We start from the raw sequence: 15,854 nt of genomic DNA on the forward strand, positions 1-15,854 counted from the left end.
AAGGGAGTCAAGGGATGGCCCCTTTCATTAAAAAAAAAATCAAACTGGGAGGGGAAGACCCTGAAGGTTGCTGACAGAAAGAAAAACTATTACTATTTATACTCACTCTGAACCTGGAGGGCCCAAGAGTAGTACTTGGGCAAGGACCTACTGTTGTCAAATCCCGTGAGACTCTAGGCAAGTCACTTACCATCTCTCTGTGCCTCAGTATCATCACCTGTAAAGCAGGGCTGATAATAGTATCTTTCTCAGAGTCCTTGATAGGATCAAATGAGTTAGCACTTGTAAAGCTTTACAACCTTAAATATGGTAGTAGTTATCATTTGATCCTCATAACATTGTTATGAAGTGAGTAGAAGCAGATGGTGTTTTCTCCATCTATCAAATGAGAAAACTGAAGCACAGAGAGGCTGACTTATCTAAATGACTGCAGTGGTTGGAAGCAAAGTTTGGAACATATTCTTTCCCCTGAAACTGATTTTTTTTTTCCAATTTCATTACATCTTAGAGTTTAGACCCGGAAGAGACCATTTAGAAATCATCTCATTCAACCTCTTCATTTTGTAGAGAAGGAAACAGACACAGATTAATTGACTTATCTAAAATGACATGGTAACATAGAATTTGAACTCATCTCCTCTAATTCCAAATCCAGTTTTCCTACCAATACTCTATGCTACTGGAGCTAGCTACCCTTTCACCACTCTGCCTTACTTGCCTTATTTGGATTCTTTCACTGGAGACAAGCATGTCAATCTCCAAGTTCAGGGAACCCCTTCCTATATTCATGTGTACATGCTTTTGATGAATGGATTACCATTTACTGTCATGACTGATAGAAGCAAGCCACCTGAATTTCAGTTCTTAAACCATTTTGTTGCTGTAGTGCCCTACAATTCTTTCGTAGCTCCTATAACCCACTTCCCTGAGCCCAAATCAGGGATTATGGACTTTTAAGTGCTATAGATAAGAGGGAAAACAGCCAGGGCAGCAGGAATGAGGGAAGAATTCACAGGAGGTGTGTTTGACTTGCCCTGCCACAGAGTTCTTGGATTATGGTGCTGCACCCACTGGAGGGGTTCAACATATGATTTATATAACATTTCAGGAGCATTTCTGTTGCTTAAACAATAGCATAAAAAACCATAATCAGTGTTAAGTTACAAACATATCTGTGTTTGTTACCAAATGGTTTTTTTTTATAAATTTGAGATCCTATTCAAAAAAGCAACCAGCAGTGAAGGTCTTATCAAACAATGTGTCTAATTACCAAATATTCATCAACGTTAAATTCATTATTTAACCTGTCAACCCATGCAGCCAGTGATTTAGGCAACCAAATCTTGCAGAAACATAGCTCATAGCTATTAATCTCTTGTGATCACCTTGTTGCTTGGTCCCTCATTAAAAGCTTTTGTCCACCTGTGTACAGGTACAGTTCAGTATTTTCTACACTTCATTGAAAGCTCCTAACATGTTCTTAGTGAATGAGAGGAGCTTTGTATATGGAAAACTGAAGTATATAAATATATTTGTTACTTTCTCTATGTTAAATATAGGTATCTTAATAAAGTCTATATGATCAAAATCTTAACTTTTCAGGAATCTGTCTATTCCAGAAAGGGAGATATACTTGTGTGTTATAGATATGTTCTAGCTTTCTAAAACTATGCTTCCATAAAAATAGTTTAGAGATGGCTTCCATTACTCTTCAGTAGTTCACCAGCTTTAGCAAGTAGACATTGGTTTTGTGCCTATGTACTTAATGGGATAAGTTCTCACATTCCTCCCCAGAGATCTTGTGCCTGCCTGTACAGCTAAACTGAGCCTCTGTTTACTTAATTGTAATCCACACACAAATCAGCCTTGTGGATGGAAAAGGGAGAAACTTTAGCACACAAAAGAAGTGACCTCCATTCAGTATTTAGAGGTAAGAGAGAAGAAAAAGAACAGAGGAAGATTAATTATAACAAGTATTTTTAGGACTCTTGACCATTGATCTCTACAGCACTGTGCAGTACCACAGAATAAATAACTCTGTTCTTAATTTCACAATCAAGTAACCTTTGGTCTTATCATTCATATTTGGCATAAACATTAAGAAAATGACATTAAAATAATGACTTGATTTTTTTCTCTTCTCAAAAGGATACTTATTTTTTTTAATTTCCCCACAAAGCAAAAGAATAGTTTCACTATTGTTAAATAGGTTTGCCTGTGTGTAACAGAATTCAGTATTCCAAATAATAATAATACTCAGTATTTGTTGAGTTTATCATATTCAGCAGTATTAGCAGTGGATTCATAGGACCATAAGAGTTAATTATAGAAGGGACCTTAGAGACAATCTAATACTCCCTAATTCTTCCCCCCACGCCCCACACTCCAAGGCCTAATTTTTCAGCAAGATTTTATAGTTGATGAGTAGCAAAGCCAAAATCATAACCCAGGGCTCCTTCTAAATCCAGGCTTCTTTTCCCTGTTCTGCAGAAGGAAGGTTTATAATTTTACTTAGCTGTTGGTATCCTAATGTGAGATCTTTATTCAGTGACCAGTGGTTGGTCACACAACCAGAGGAATGGGACATTCTCAAAATTGTTTGAGACAAGAAGACAAAAGGAAGTTTTAATTGAATATAAAGATTATTTACAGGTTCTCCTAGGAGAGGTTGGGTTTTCCATGTATCCAAAGTCAAGAAGGAACATCATTTCATGGGACATTTTGTCATCTTGTATTGCAGTGCTCATGATAAATATTTGTAAAGTCTACTAAGAAAATAATTGTACTTTATGCATTTCCATCTTCTGTTGACAAGAAAATGGAGGTAAAGAATTTTACAAAAGATGTGATGAGACTCTTCAAGTTAAATCAACATTTTTTGATGTTTGGTGACTTCTATGTAAATATAGACATGGGGGGATGGTGAAAATATGGAAATATCATTTAAGAAAAAAAATATATATATAATTCCAGTGTATTCAAGACTTCTATCACTTCAGCTCCTATGAGTTAACTATCATTTCTATATGAATGCTTCCCAGATCTCTGTATCCAGCCTCCATTTCTCCCTTAGCTTCAGTACTGCATCACAAATTGCCTGTTGGATATTTCAAACTGGATGACTCAGATATTTCAAACTCAACACATCCAGTACTTAACTCATAATACTTTTCCCTCAAACTCTCTCCTCTTCCAGACTCCTGTTTCTGCTAAAGGCAGCACCATCTTTTCAGTCTTCCAGAAGTGTCCTGGACTTTTCACTGTCCCTCACCCCAAGTATCCAGTCAGCAGCCAAATCTTCTTTCTGTCTTCACATTTCTCTCAGCCCACTTCTTCTCTCTACTTCCATAGCCACCACTTTAGTTCAGAAGGCCTTTATCACTTCTCACTTAAATTATTGCAATAGCCTTTCTCAGCCTACCTCAAGTCTCTGACAGCTATGTTCCTTCTGATCTTCACTTCTATCACCTCTTCTCTCCTTATCTGTTCTCCTTCATTTTGATGTCAAAGTAATTTTCCTTAAGTACAAATCAGAATAAATGATCACTCTACTCAACCCATTCCCTGTTGCCTTTATGATAAAATGTAAACACTGTTTAGTTTTTAAAACGCAACACAGCCTGGCTCCACCCTGTCTTTGCAGCCTCCTTGGATATCCATCTACCTCCCATACTCTGTAATCCAGTCAAACTGACTTTCCTTCTGATCCTCACACATAACACTCCTATCCCCTTGACTTTTCAATGACTCACAAATGCCTAGAAAGCACTCCTTCTTTACCTCTACCTCATAGAGTTCCTCTCTTCCTTTAAGAATCTGCCCAGGCTCCATCAAGACATTTTTGATTCTTCCCATTTGCTAGTATCCTACCTCCCTCAGTGTCTTGTATTTAGGTACTTTGTATACATCTAGATATGTATTTGTGGTCATGCTGGATATAAGCATAATAAGAATTATAAGTTCATTGTGGTTAGGGATTGTTTCATTCTTTGTGCTTGTATCCCTAATGCCTAGTGTGGTACCTAACATATACTGGATACTAAATGAACACTTGTTGCCTGATTGATTGGTATGTAGAAGCCTTGCCTCTTTATATCCTGAATACTTTCTTCAAGAAATCAATTAATCAATAAGCATTTATTAACTGCTTTCTACATGACAGAGTCTGTGCTGATTTCCAGGAAGTCAAAAGAAAAAGCAAAAACATTCTTTGCCCTTGAAGAGCTTACATTCTAATGGAGTAGATGATATAGTTACATACAATAGTATGCAGACAAAATCAGTCCCAGTGACATAGGATCTAGTGTAGGAGATTTTAAGTTAGGAGAAAATTAACTACTCCCTCTTGGATTCCCTGAAATCTGAACATCCCAACTTGTCCTTTCAGCTAGTCTGGGATTATGAGTTATTTTTCATCACCTAACCACCTGGTCATAGAATGATTTAAGGGAGTTTTGAGGAGGACAATTGAAATGTCCTGAAACATCCTCATGCTTATCCAACCTCTTTTTTTTTTAACTAAGATTTATGATTTTAATTTTCTTGTGTTTAGGGGAAATCATGAGATTCAGATTCATAGAGACAGACCACATCATGCTCCATTCATTTTTCAGATCTCTCAGATTTAAGTTCCACAGGAATTCGTCTGCTCCTGCCCCACCTCTCCTCAGGGTCCAGACAAGCCAGGACAGCTAGCTGCTTATACATCCTTAGTAACTTTGACCCAGATTTCTTAGATGCCCACTCACACTCTCAGTTCCTAGCAAAACTAAAGATAAAACTTTCCTTCTATTGGTGCTATTTTCACCTCCAAATGAATGTATTAGCCTAGGGTCTTACCCACCATTGCCATGTCCTGGTACAGTGAACATCTCTTCATAACAGCAAGCTAAAACATCCCATTCCAACCAACCACATGTGGTGGGCAAATCTTGGGTATAATTACAAAGGTGTTTTTGTTTTTTCTTAAGGAAGATTTTTCTGATGACAAATCTTCCTAATAAGAAACAACCCTCTCTACTCATCAGTGCACTGCTCAAACATTTGTTCTGTATAACCAAGAGAAACAAGTCTAAATTCCTTGGCTAGGCTTCATATGCCACTTCTCCCCACCCAATCTGTCATCAACCACTTTTCATAGGATCATAAATTTAGAATTGGATTGAATTATAAAATGTATTGTAGGAAGGAAAAGACAGGAGGCTAGAAGACTGTTCTGGTAATCTAGGGATGAGGTAAAGGCCCAAACTGGAATTATGACAATGGAAACAAAAAGATAGACTAGAGATCTAGTCTAACGAAGATCCCAATAATTTATAAAAACTTCTTTTTAAACACTGGATACTGAAGAAGAGAGAGGGAGTAATCAAAGATTATTCCAAGGTTTCATTTCTGGGTGACTAGGAGTACACTGGCACCACTGACAAAAATAGAGATAGATGTCAGAAGAAGGAACATCTATAATCCCAAGATAGTATTGAAAAAGGCAAATGGATTACAGATTGAATTTCTCTGGAGAATTTAAGGGGGAAGTAAGAAAAAAAGAAACATACTTTTGGTTCATGCTTGAGAACTGCTGGCACCAATGTTGTGTGAAGAGAAAAGGGACCAGATCCCTGTGTTGCTCCCTGGTCTGTGTCCCTCACCTTGTGCCCCACTCTCACACTATATCCCACTCCGAAACTGTGACAATCAATTTGTCCAGAATATGGTATTGTAGTCTGTAGATACTTTCTGATAAATTTTTTTTAATTCCACACCTTTTGCCTTTTTAGACATAAATATTTTTACATGTAAGTATTTGTAAACAATTCTCTGACCTTGAAGTCTATTCTAACCTTCCACTTGGTTTCTTATCAGAAAATATTTAAGAAGCACTCATTATCTGCACATTGTTTTATTCAACAAACCATTATTAAGTGCCTGCTTTATGCAAAATGTGCTATACTGGGGGCTGGGGTATAAAAAGACAGATGAGGCAACAGTTTTACCTCAACAGCTCCCTCAAGAAACTAATCTGTACAGAAAGGAATCAAATCAGCTATTTGACTCCCCTTAGAAAGTTCATCTTCTAAGATGGCACCATTAATGTGAGAAAACAGAGCCAATAAGCAACAAGATATAGAAATCAAATTTGAGGGCCCAAAAATATGTTCCACAGTGCCCCTTTTCAATGTTCCAGGTGTGTTTTCTTATAATAGTAATACTTTCACTATGAAGATATCTTTTACTTTGTTTTTTGCCCTGAATTAATAATTTCTTAATAGTCTTAATTTTCCATATTAGTCATAGATTTCTAGAGATAAAGAATACTAGTTTATATGTGCTTTTGTATGTAGTATTTTTCATTGAGTAAAATTTATGTTTGCTTAATGAACCACTAAACAAATTCTGAAGTGACAAAAACAATTGTTATGAGATTTTAAATCTTTCCTAACAAAATAATTGATGCAATTTTTAAGTAGAAGGTTACAGAGAGACATGCAACAAAATGATTACCTATTTCTTTTTGCTTTTTGGAGGGAGAAGGCAGGGCAATTAGGGTTAAATGACTTGCCCAAGGTCACATGGTTAGTGAGTGTTAAGTGTCTAAGGACTTAGGTCCTCCTGACTCCAGGGCTGGTGCTCTACTCACTATGCCACCAAGCTGCCCCAATTACTTATTTCTAATATGAAAATATGTTTAATAAGAATGTATATGTAGGACCTATATCAGATTTCATGTCGTCTTGAGGAGGGAAGGGGAGAAAATTTAAAACTTATGGAAGTAAATGTTGAAAACTAAAAATAAATAAATTGACTAATAAAAATTATTGCCTATTTAATGCATTCAAAAATTTACTTGTTTTTAGCTTTATACATTGAAATCATGGAGTTCAGCAGAGGGGACTTCATTGACTACGAAATAAAAAATAACAGCTTTAATTTTACATTTCATTATTAGTTAATCCTGCACTTTATTCATGATTTTTTTAAACAAAAGTATTTTTGCCGAAGGTAAACGAGGCACCATTTAACCTTCAGGCAAATGTGTAGCTATGTAGTTTTGTAAAGCAGATATTTATACTCATTAAGTCAGAACATCTGGTTCTTTGTCATGTAAATATTTAATTAAAAGACTGTGTCATTTTTTCCCCCACTATAAAATTCCTAATTGCCAAAATGTAATATCTTTGTCCTTTTTTTTTAAACAACAAAATCAAGCAATAACCTGATGGTCTGTTCACCTATAAAATATTAATTTTTTTGTATTGCAAAATTATCAAATCCATTATATTTTTAAAACATAACAATTTAATGTCTGAAATTAGTTTAGATTGAACTTAGAATAATATAATCAAGGCTTATGAATTAAGAAAAATTACGTTTTGTTTTGTTTTTAGTGAACACAGGGCAATAGAAAAAACTATTAGTTTTTAAATTTGAATACATGAATTTAAATCTTGACTCAGTTACTTATATTAGCTTGGGCAATTCACTATGGGCCTCAGTTTCCTTATATGTAAAATAAGGCTGGTTTAACTATATGATCTCAAAAATCCCTTCTAGATCTTAACTTTATGATCCTTATGAATCTACACAGGTGAATGCTAAACACATTTACCATAGAAATTCCTTCCCAAAAATTTCATCTTTCTTCTGAACACTTATTCTATCTCTTTCATGTACTTATTAATATGTTATTTTGTATTTTTATGATAATCCTATCTTTTGATATAATAGCAATAGCTTACATTTACATTTTTTAAAATACATTTTTTTATTTTATACACATTTATAATGTACCTCCTACTGCTTAAAAAAAAAAAAGAAAATTATCATCATAAGCATGCGTAGTCCAGCAAAACATTTCCCACATTATCTGAAAAAAATATATCTCTGAATTTTCAGTTCATCATCTCTTGTGCAGGAAATGAGTAGTATCTTTCCTCTTCAGTCTTCTGGATTTATGGTTTATTATTGCATTATTCAGAGTTCTAAAGTCTTTCAAAGTTGTCTTTCCATATAGTACATTATTAATAATATTATCATTAAACAAAGAAAATCATAAAAGAACCTTTAATTCTACACATTCCACTTCCACTTACAAAAAAAGGCAGAGAATACTCAAAATGACCATTGTAGAAGCCCTAAAAGCACCATCTCTTTTACTCTAAATGTGAGAGCCTTGTCCACTGACCAGTGAGTGAGTCATCATGCTAAAGTAGGAACTGAATCACACCAATATTGACATTCTTGTTGCAAATGAAATCAAAGGACAAAAGGAAGTTGTCTCCAAAAGACTGACAGGCCCTCTGTGTAGGAATAAATAAAAAAAATTCACACAAAAAGCAACAGGAAACATCACTTCCATAGACATTTGGTCATTTCTCATTATAGTGCTCATGATCAACATAAGCAAAAAGATCACCATGCAGGTAATTGTATTTTATGCACTGACATCTGGGGTAGCAGATGTGAAGGTAGAGCCCTTCTACCACAAACTTCAGAGGATGTTCCAGATTAAATCAACATATACTTTAATACTCATTGATTTCAGTGCATAAGTGAGCTAAAGGGACAATGGCAAATTACATGTACACCAATTCAGACATACAGACACAGTCACAGCTCAGTGTCAAGAAAAAAAACCTTCAAGTCTATACATTATTTTTTTTAAAGGAAGAGAGTTTAAAGGTGCTAGACATAGCAAACAATAAAAAGCCCAAAGAAGGGGAATGGGGATGGGGGGAGGAAGAAAGGGGAGGAAAGGAGGAATAGGAAAGAAAAGAAGGAAGGAGGGAAGAAAGGGAAAAAGATCAAAAGAAAATAAGAAATTAGTTGACTTTGTCTTTATAGAAGGAAAAGATTGATAATTAATGTAAGGAGTCATGGCCAAACAAACTATCTCTGTAAAGTCAGACCATTGATTTTTTTAGTACAAAGGTCAAAATCAACACCAGATTAAAAAAAATAATAAACCTGAGATTAATAAATGACATGTAGTTAAGACAACTTCAGTCTGACTTACTTAAATAAACTATAACTGTCCACAAAGGGAAAAAAAATGAAGAAATACACAGCAAGATATATTATAACCCTATCCTAAAGAAGTCTAACTGCTGTAAGGACATTTGTACAACAAGGATGCCAGTAAAGCCAGAGATCCACCTTAGCCATCAAATGTATGATCTTCTTATTAAATGAAAAGATGTGACAACCAAAGACAATCCCAAGTTAGAATATAAATTCTTACGGAGAAGGATGGTGAATGTCAGTAGCAATACCTCATGAAATCCTAAGAAGTAATGGAGGGAAAACCTCATTTGAAAAAGCTTGATAAGACACATAACTAAATAAAAGCATCCTAAAGGCCTTTAAGAATGAAAATGGACAAAATAACTAATATGGAAATGTTTTACATGATCGCACATGTATAAACTGTATCGGATTGTTTATTGTCTCAGAGAGGAGGAAGAGGAGATAGGGAGAGACAGAATTTGAAATTCAAAACTTTTTTAAATGTTTAAAAATTGTTTTAACGTGTAATTGGGGGTGGAATTAAATATGTTTTTTTTTTTTTAAAGAATGAAACTGGAAAAGGGGCAATTTATAGGCAACTTTAAAAATCTGTCAACATTTCTGTAACAAATTGTTTTCTGTAGTAATATCAGTAGAGACACCACCATTGGGTTCTCATATCTCAGTCCCTGATATACTACATCAAGGAATACAAATGACATTAAGGAAAACAAAGATGGGAATGGTAACTGGACCTGACCTGGTATACAGAGAGAAGGACACAATATTGGGTAGTAAGAGACTGATACTTAATATATCTAAAAGAGGAGAAAATACCAAATACTAGAGGTAAAAATCTATAGGGGCTATTGCTATTAGATAAAACAGGTGATTGAAAATACTGACCCCATATACCTAATTTTCCATCTCAACAAAATCTTTATGAAAATAATCTATATACATATAGAATATATCCTTGATGAACACATTAAGAAAATTTCTTATAAACATACAGGTTCTTATGAATAATGGTAATATTAATCCTTATTAAAAATTAGTTATATTCTAGAGCAGATCATGTCATTATACTCATACAATTGACTGAAAGATTCAGGGAAAAATTTGTCACTGTGTTTATTGTTTATTGGCACCGATGCATTCGTATTTGATTCATCAGAACAAATTAATACTTTGTCCTAAGCCACATTAAATGCTATCTTCCAACAATGTGTCTCCCATGCATAGAAGTTTCCTTATCTATAACAGAGAGGAATTTGTTCAGAACCATGATTATTAACATGAAGCAAGACATAAAACAGAGATGTGTGTTCGCTGGGAAGGATGGGCATCACAGAATCCAAATTGAAGAGGGATTCCCTAGTGATGTTGAGCTCCCCCAGATGCTATTATTTGCAGGTGGCATTCTAATATTTGCATCAAGCTCTGGGATATTATTAAGACTCCCAAATGATATCTGTCTATTACCTCATTAAAAATTCAGCTGACAGAGGTGGCTAGGTGGTGCAGTGAATAGAGAACTGGCCCTGGAATTAGGAGGACCTGAGTTCAAATCCAGCCTCAGACACTTAACACTTACTAGCCATGTGACCTTAAGTCACTTAACCCCAATTGCCTTGCCTTCCTCCCTCCAAAGAGAAAAAAAATCAGCTGACCTCTACATACAGTTCAAATGTGAATGAAGAATGTCTGTAGATTGGTGTAGTGGATATTGAGCACACCTCAGAGTCAGGAAGACCAGTGTACAAGTTGTGCTTCTGACATGTACTAGCTGGGTGGCCAAGGAGAAGTCAGTTAACCAACTCTCAAAGACTATAAATTGCAGAACAGTTCCTAATCTACATTAGTAGGGAGAGTTTCCTTAGCAAAAGTTGTCTACAACAATGAAGACATCTGGACCAAAAAAAAAAAAAATCACATAGTCTGTAGAGCTGGTCCAATAGTACACATATCTTGGATAGTCACTTCAGACAGACAGTGAATTGGGCACAGAATAAATAGGAAAGAGAACCTTTGGAAAATTGTGGAATGCTTTCATTGACCCCAAAATTCTCATTAAAGAAAAAATCTTTCTGTTAAATACCAACATTCTTCTGCTAATAAAATACATTTGAATCATGAGATAACACAAAATCTTTTCTTTAGAAAATGTCACCCAAAAGGAAATTGAGAGGCACATAATAGGTATAATAGGTTATACCTTGGGTTACCATTGATTATTTCTCCATTTCTATAGCAATTTGTGATTTACAGAAGTATTTTTCTCAAAACAAATCTAAGTATTTAGAAGTAGTAATTTTATTCCCTTATTACAGAGGAGGAAACTGGGTTTCAGTGAAAATAAATTACTTACCTAGGAGTATACCAAAGCTGGAACCCCAATCTGATTGTTGATGCCAAAGCTAATGTTCTTTCCACTTCATTGTGCTGTATTTTAATTATATGTGTCTTCTCTTCTGCTGGGCTAAAAGCTCCTTGAGGGGAAAGACCATCCTCTATTTTGATTCATATCTCTCCTATTTCATGACACAATGCCTTACACATGCTAGATACAAACTAAATCTCATGTAATAATGAAAACACCTTAGGACAGCAGAATACAACGGAACCCATGCTGGATTTGAATTCAGATGGTGTTGGTTCAGATCCTGTCTTTGTCATATACTATCTGTATGATTTTGGGCAAGTCACTTAATCTCTCTAGGACTCAGTTTTCTCATCTGTAAAATGAGGAGATTGAATTATATTGTCTGTGAAGTCCCTTACTGTTTTAAGTCTTTGGTCTTATGAACCTTGGATTCCCAGTCAGAGGAACTGGGTTTTAGTCCTGGTTTTGCTTTATATTACCCCATTGCCTTTGCCACATGTGTTAGCCTTGTGACACCTTGGGAAAGTCCTTTCATCATTCTGGGACTCAGTTTTCTATCTGTAAAATGAGAGGATTAGAATTGATTATCTCTAAGGTCCCTTCTGGCTCCTTTATCATTTAGGACTAAATGTTTGTTGATCTGCCAGGGGTAATTGACTAGTTACAAGTAGATTTTAGCAAAACATTTGACCAATTCTCACATATTGTCCTTTGTGACAAAATGGAGAGTACAGATAGGTAGATTTGGCTCTAGTTGAATGACCAGATATAAAGAATAGTCATCTTAGAGAGAAATCTCTATGGCAGCATTCCATTAATTTGCCATTTCCCCCTTTTGTGCTAGAGGGCAGAACTGTTTTATCAGCGATGTGAATTTAAATGTGAATGACATACCTATCAGATATTCAAATGACACAAAGCTGGGAGAAATGGAAAACATGTTTGATAATCAATTTTGAATCCAAAAAGGCCTCAGCAGGATACAGAGAAGGGATTGGGTAGGAGACTAAGATGTGACATGCAATGCCAAGTTCTAACCTTGAGTTAAAAAAAACTAACTTCATAAATACAAGATTGGAAAGGCGTGGCTAGAGAACAGTTCATCTGGAAAACAACAGTATGATGTGATAGCCAAAGAAAATGAATACAATTTTAGGCATCAATAAAAGAATAATAGTGGGGGAAGTGATAGTCCCTGTGGGGAGAAGACAACTGAAATACTGTCTTCAATCATAGGCACCCCATGGAAGGAAAGTAAAGACCTTCCTATGGTGGAAAGTATCCAGAGGAGGTGACCTGGATGATTAAACATTTAAGCACCTACAATGTGCCAGACTTTGTGCTAAGTGCTGGAGATAGAAAGGTAAAATACAACCCCAGCTCTCAAGGAGACCACAGCCTAATGGGGAAGACAACATGAAAACAACTGTGTATATATAAACTATATTCAGGATGAATTGAAAACAATAAACAGAGGGAAGACACTAGAATTAAAGGGAATCGAGAAAGACTACCCTATAGAAGTTGCCATTTTTGGCTAAGACTTGAAGGAAGCCAGGGATACCAGGAGGAAGAGATGAGAAAGAACATTCCAGGTATTGGGGATAGCTGGTAAAGATGCCCAGAGCTGGGAAATAGGGTGACTTGTGTGAGGAACAGCAAAGAGGCCAGTGTCACTGGATCACATACATGGGGGGTGGGGGTGTAAGGTATAAGAAAACTGGAAAGGCAGGGAGGGACCAGGATATGGAAGACTTTAAAAACCAAATAAAGGAATTTCTCTTTGATCCTGGAGGTAATAGGAAGCCATTGGAAAATATTGAGTAGGGAGGGTGACATGATCAGACTTGCCCTTTAATATAGTTTTGGAAGCCAGGTGGAAGAAAGGCTGGAGTGTGGAGAGACTTGTGGCAAGGGGACCAGCCAGCAGACTAGTGCAATATTCCAGGTGTGAGGTGGTGAGAGCCTTCACCAATATTATGGTAGTGTCAGAGGAGAGAAGGGAACATGTGTGAGAAATGTTGCAAGGTAAAATGAACAGACCATAGTAACAAATTGGATATGGGGAGTAAGAGAAAATGGACAGTCAAAGATAACACTTAGGTTACAAGCCTAGGTGACTGAAAGGATGATGGTGCCCTGGACAGAAATAAGAAAAATTGAAGGAGAAAAGAGAGGATTTGGGAGAAAAGATGAGCAGTTCAGTTGTGGACATGTTGAGTTTAAGATCTATGGGACATCCAGATCAAAATGTCCTATGTAGACAATTGGAGATGCAAGACTGGAAGTCTGCAAAGAAGTTAGGGCTGCATAAGTAGATTTGAGAACCATTAGCATATAATAATTTAATCAATGGGAGCTGATAAAGTCACCAAGTAGTATAGAAGGTGAAGAGGGTACAGGACAGAGCTCTTTGGGATATCCACAGTTAGTGGGCATGATCTGGATAAAGATTCAGTAAAGAATACTTAGAGGAAGCTGTCAGGAGAAGAACCAGGAGAGAGTGATGTCACAAAAACCTAGAGAGAAGAGAGGATCCAGTAGAAGAAGGTGATATGTAGTCTCAAAGGCTGCAGAGAAGTTGGAAGAGAAGAGAGTATCAAGGAGAAAAGGGTAATTGGCAGTGTCAGAACTTAAAGAGAAATGAAAAAAGATGTAGATAAAGACCAATGATTTTGGCAAGTTAAAGATCATTTAGGTAACTTTGGAAGGAGAAATTTCAGTTGGATAAGAATAGAAGCCAGACTGTAGAGAATTAAAAGAGGGGAGAGGAAAGAAGATAAAGGCACCTATTATAGATGCCTTTCTTGCAACCACAAAAGGAAGGAGAGCTATGGGGTGATAGGTAGTGGAGATGGATGCCTCAAATGAGAGTTTTTTGAGTATGGGAGAGACATGGGCATATTTGTAGACAATAAAGGAGCAACTAGTAAATGGGGAGACACTGAAGAAAAGAGATAGTGGAGATGATAAAGGAAGCAATCTTGGAAGACATGGGAACGGGATCACTTGTACAGGTAGCAGGGTCAGCCTTACCAAGGAATAAGACCTCTTTCATGCGAGACAGGCAAAAAAAGGACATGGCAGCAGAATTTCAAGATTTTGCCTCATAAATATTGATTGAAGGAACCTAGGAAATGTTTTACCTGGAAGAAGACCGAAAAGGAAGATGACAGCTGTCTTCAGGTATACGAAGGACTTAGACTTGTTCTGTTTGGCCCCAGAGGGCAAGATTTGGAGCAATGGAGAGAAGCTGGAGTGACAGATTTAAGTTCAATGTCAGGACAAGCTTTCTGACAAAAAAGAGCTCCCCATGAGAAGAATGGGCTGCCCCAGAAGGTAGTGAATTCCCATTCATTAGAAGTCTTCAAGCAAAAACCTCAGGGATCTCTTTAAAGGAATTTTATAGAGGTGATATTCAGTCATGTAACAATTCTGTAGTAACATATGTAGTAATTTCTGAGTTTCCTTCCAACTTTGAAATTCTGTGAGTGAATGAATGAAAACTGACTGAAATTGTAGTTTTGCATATTCTATTTTTAGTTTTTCATCTCTTGAGTACAGGTGTCTTAATAAGGTCAAGGTATTTGTATTTAAAGGGGTTTTACATGTTTTCCTATAACACTGATAATTATTGTTGAAGGAGGTTTTGATATTACCTTTTCTGATATTTATTTGTTGTGATTGAATGAGACGTTGGAGGATATTAGAAACCATTAACAAATTCCTGGCTTCAATTTTTATAAATGTTATGCCTAAAATCACAAAGCTTTGGCCTAGGCTAACACTATACTTTTATGAATATTTTCTTAGGTAGAATGTAACACGTTTCCTTCAAGTCTCTGTAGCCATAGATTGATAGCATCAATTCCATCCTAGCTTAGCACCTTTTGGGGGAACTTCAAAATTTCCTATAAAAAAATTTTGCCATACTGCCTGAAATTTAACTCACTCTCAAAAGAGAACATAGCAAGCCTATTCTCTCCCATGTATGTGCCCAAGGGGGGCATCTAATAAATACTTCATGGTAATGAATTGAATTAGATCCCTAGACTTAAGTGTAAGGTTAAAATGTGGCCTGTGATATGATAGTTTGGGCACTGATAAATGTATGTAGTCTCTTTCTATATTTTCTTGGTTCAGGTTCCTGAGTTATAGGTGTTGAGGTGTTAAATACAGTAACTAAAAAAAAGCATGTAGTAGTCTGTTGTTCAAGTAAGTCTTGTATAGGAGGAAAATAAACCTGGGAAGGAGGAAAAAAGGCAAAGGGGGATCTGAAAAATTTGCTAATTTCCTTTAAAAAAAAAAAGCATTTTCAATGCTTGCCAAAAAATATAAATGTTCTTATAGTGACTTTCCCAAGTTGAGCCAGCATCTGGAAGCCTACAGAAATACTTCATTATCACAGTGAATTTAAGAGCATTGCCAGAAATGATGCAAAATTATCTTTTCTAGACAGCTGCTCCAA

The 15,854-nt window shown here is 36.1% G+C and overlaps 1 protein-coding gene across 7 annotated transcripts in view; it reads left to right on the forward strand.

Moving 5' to 3' along the window:
• AHI1 (Abelson helper integration site 1) overlaps window positions 1-15,854 on the forward strand; it is a 259,337-nt gene that overhangs the window by 149,944 nt on the left and 93,539 nt on the right. The window lies entirely within an intron of this gene.

Source organism: Petaurus breviceps, unplaced genomic scaffold, assembly GCF_028583685.1.
Source record: "Petaurus breviceps papuanus isolate PSGF00001 unplaced genomic scaffold, PetGlider_PUasm1.0 90977, whole genome shotgun sequence".
Lineage (NCBI taxonomy): Eukaryota > Metazoa > Chordata > Mammalia > Diprotodontia > Petauridae > Petaurus > Petaurus breviceps.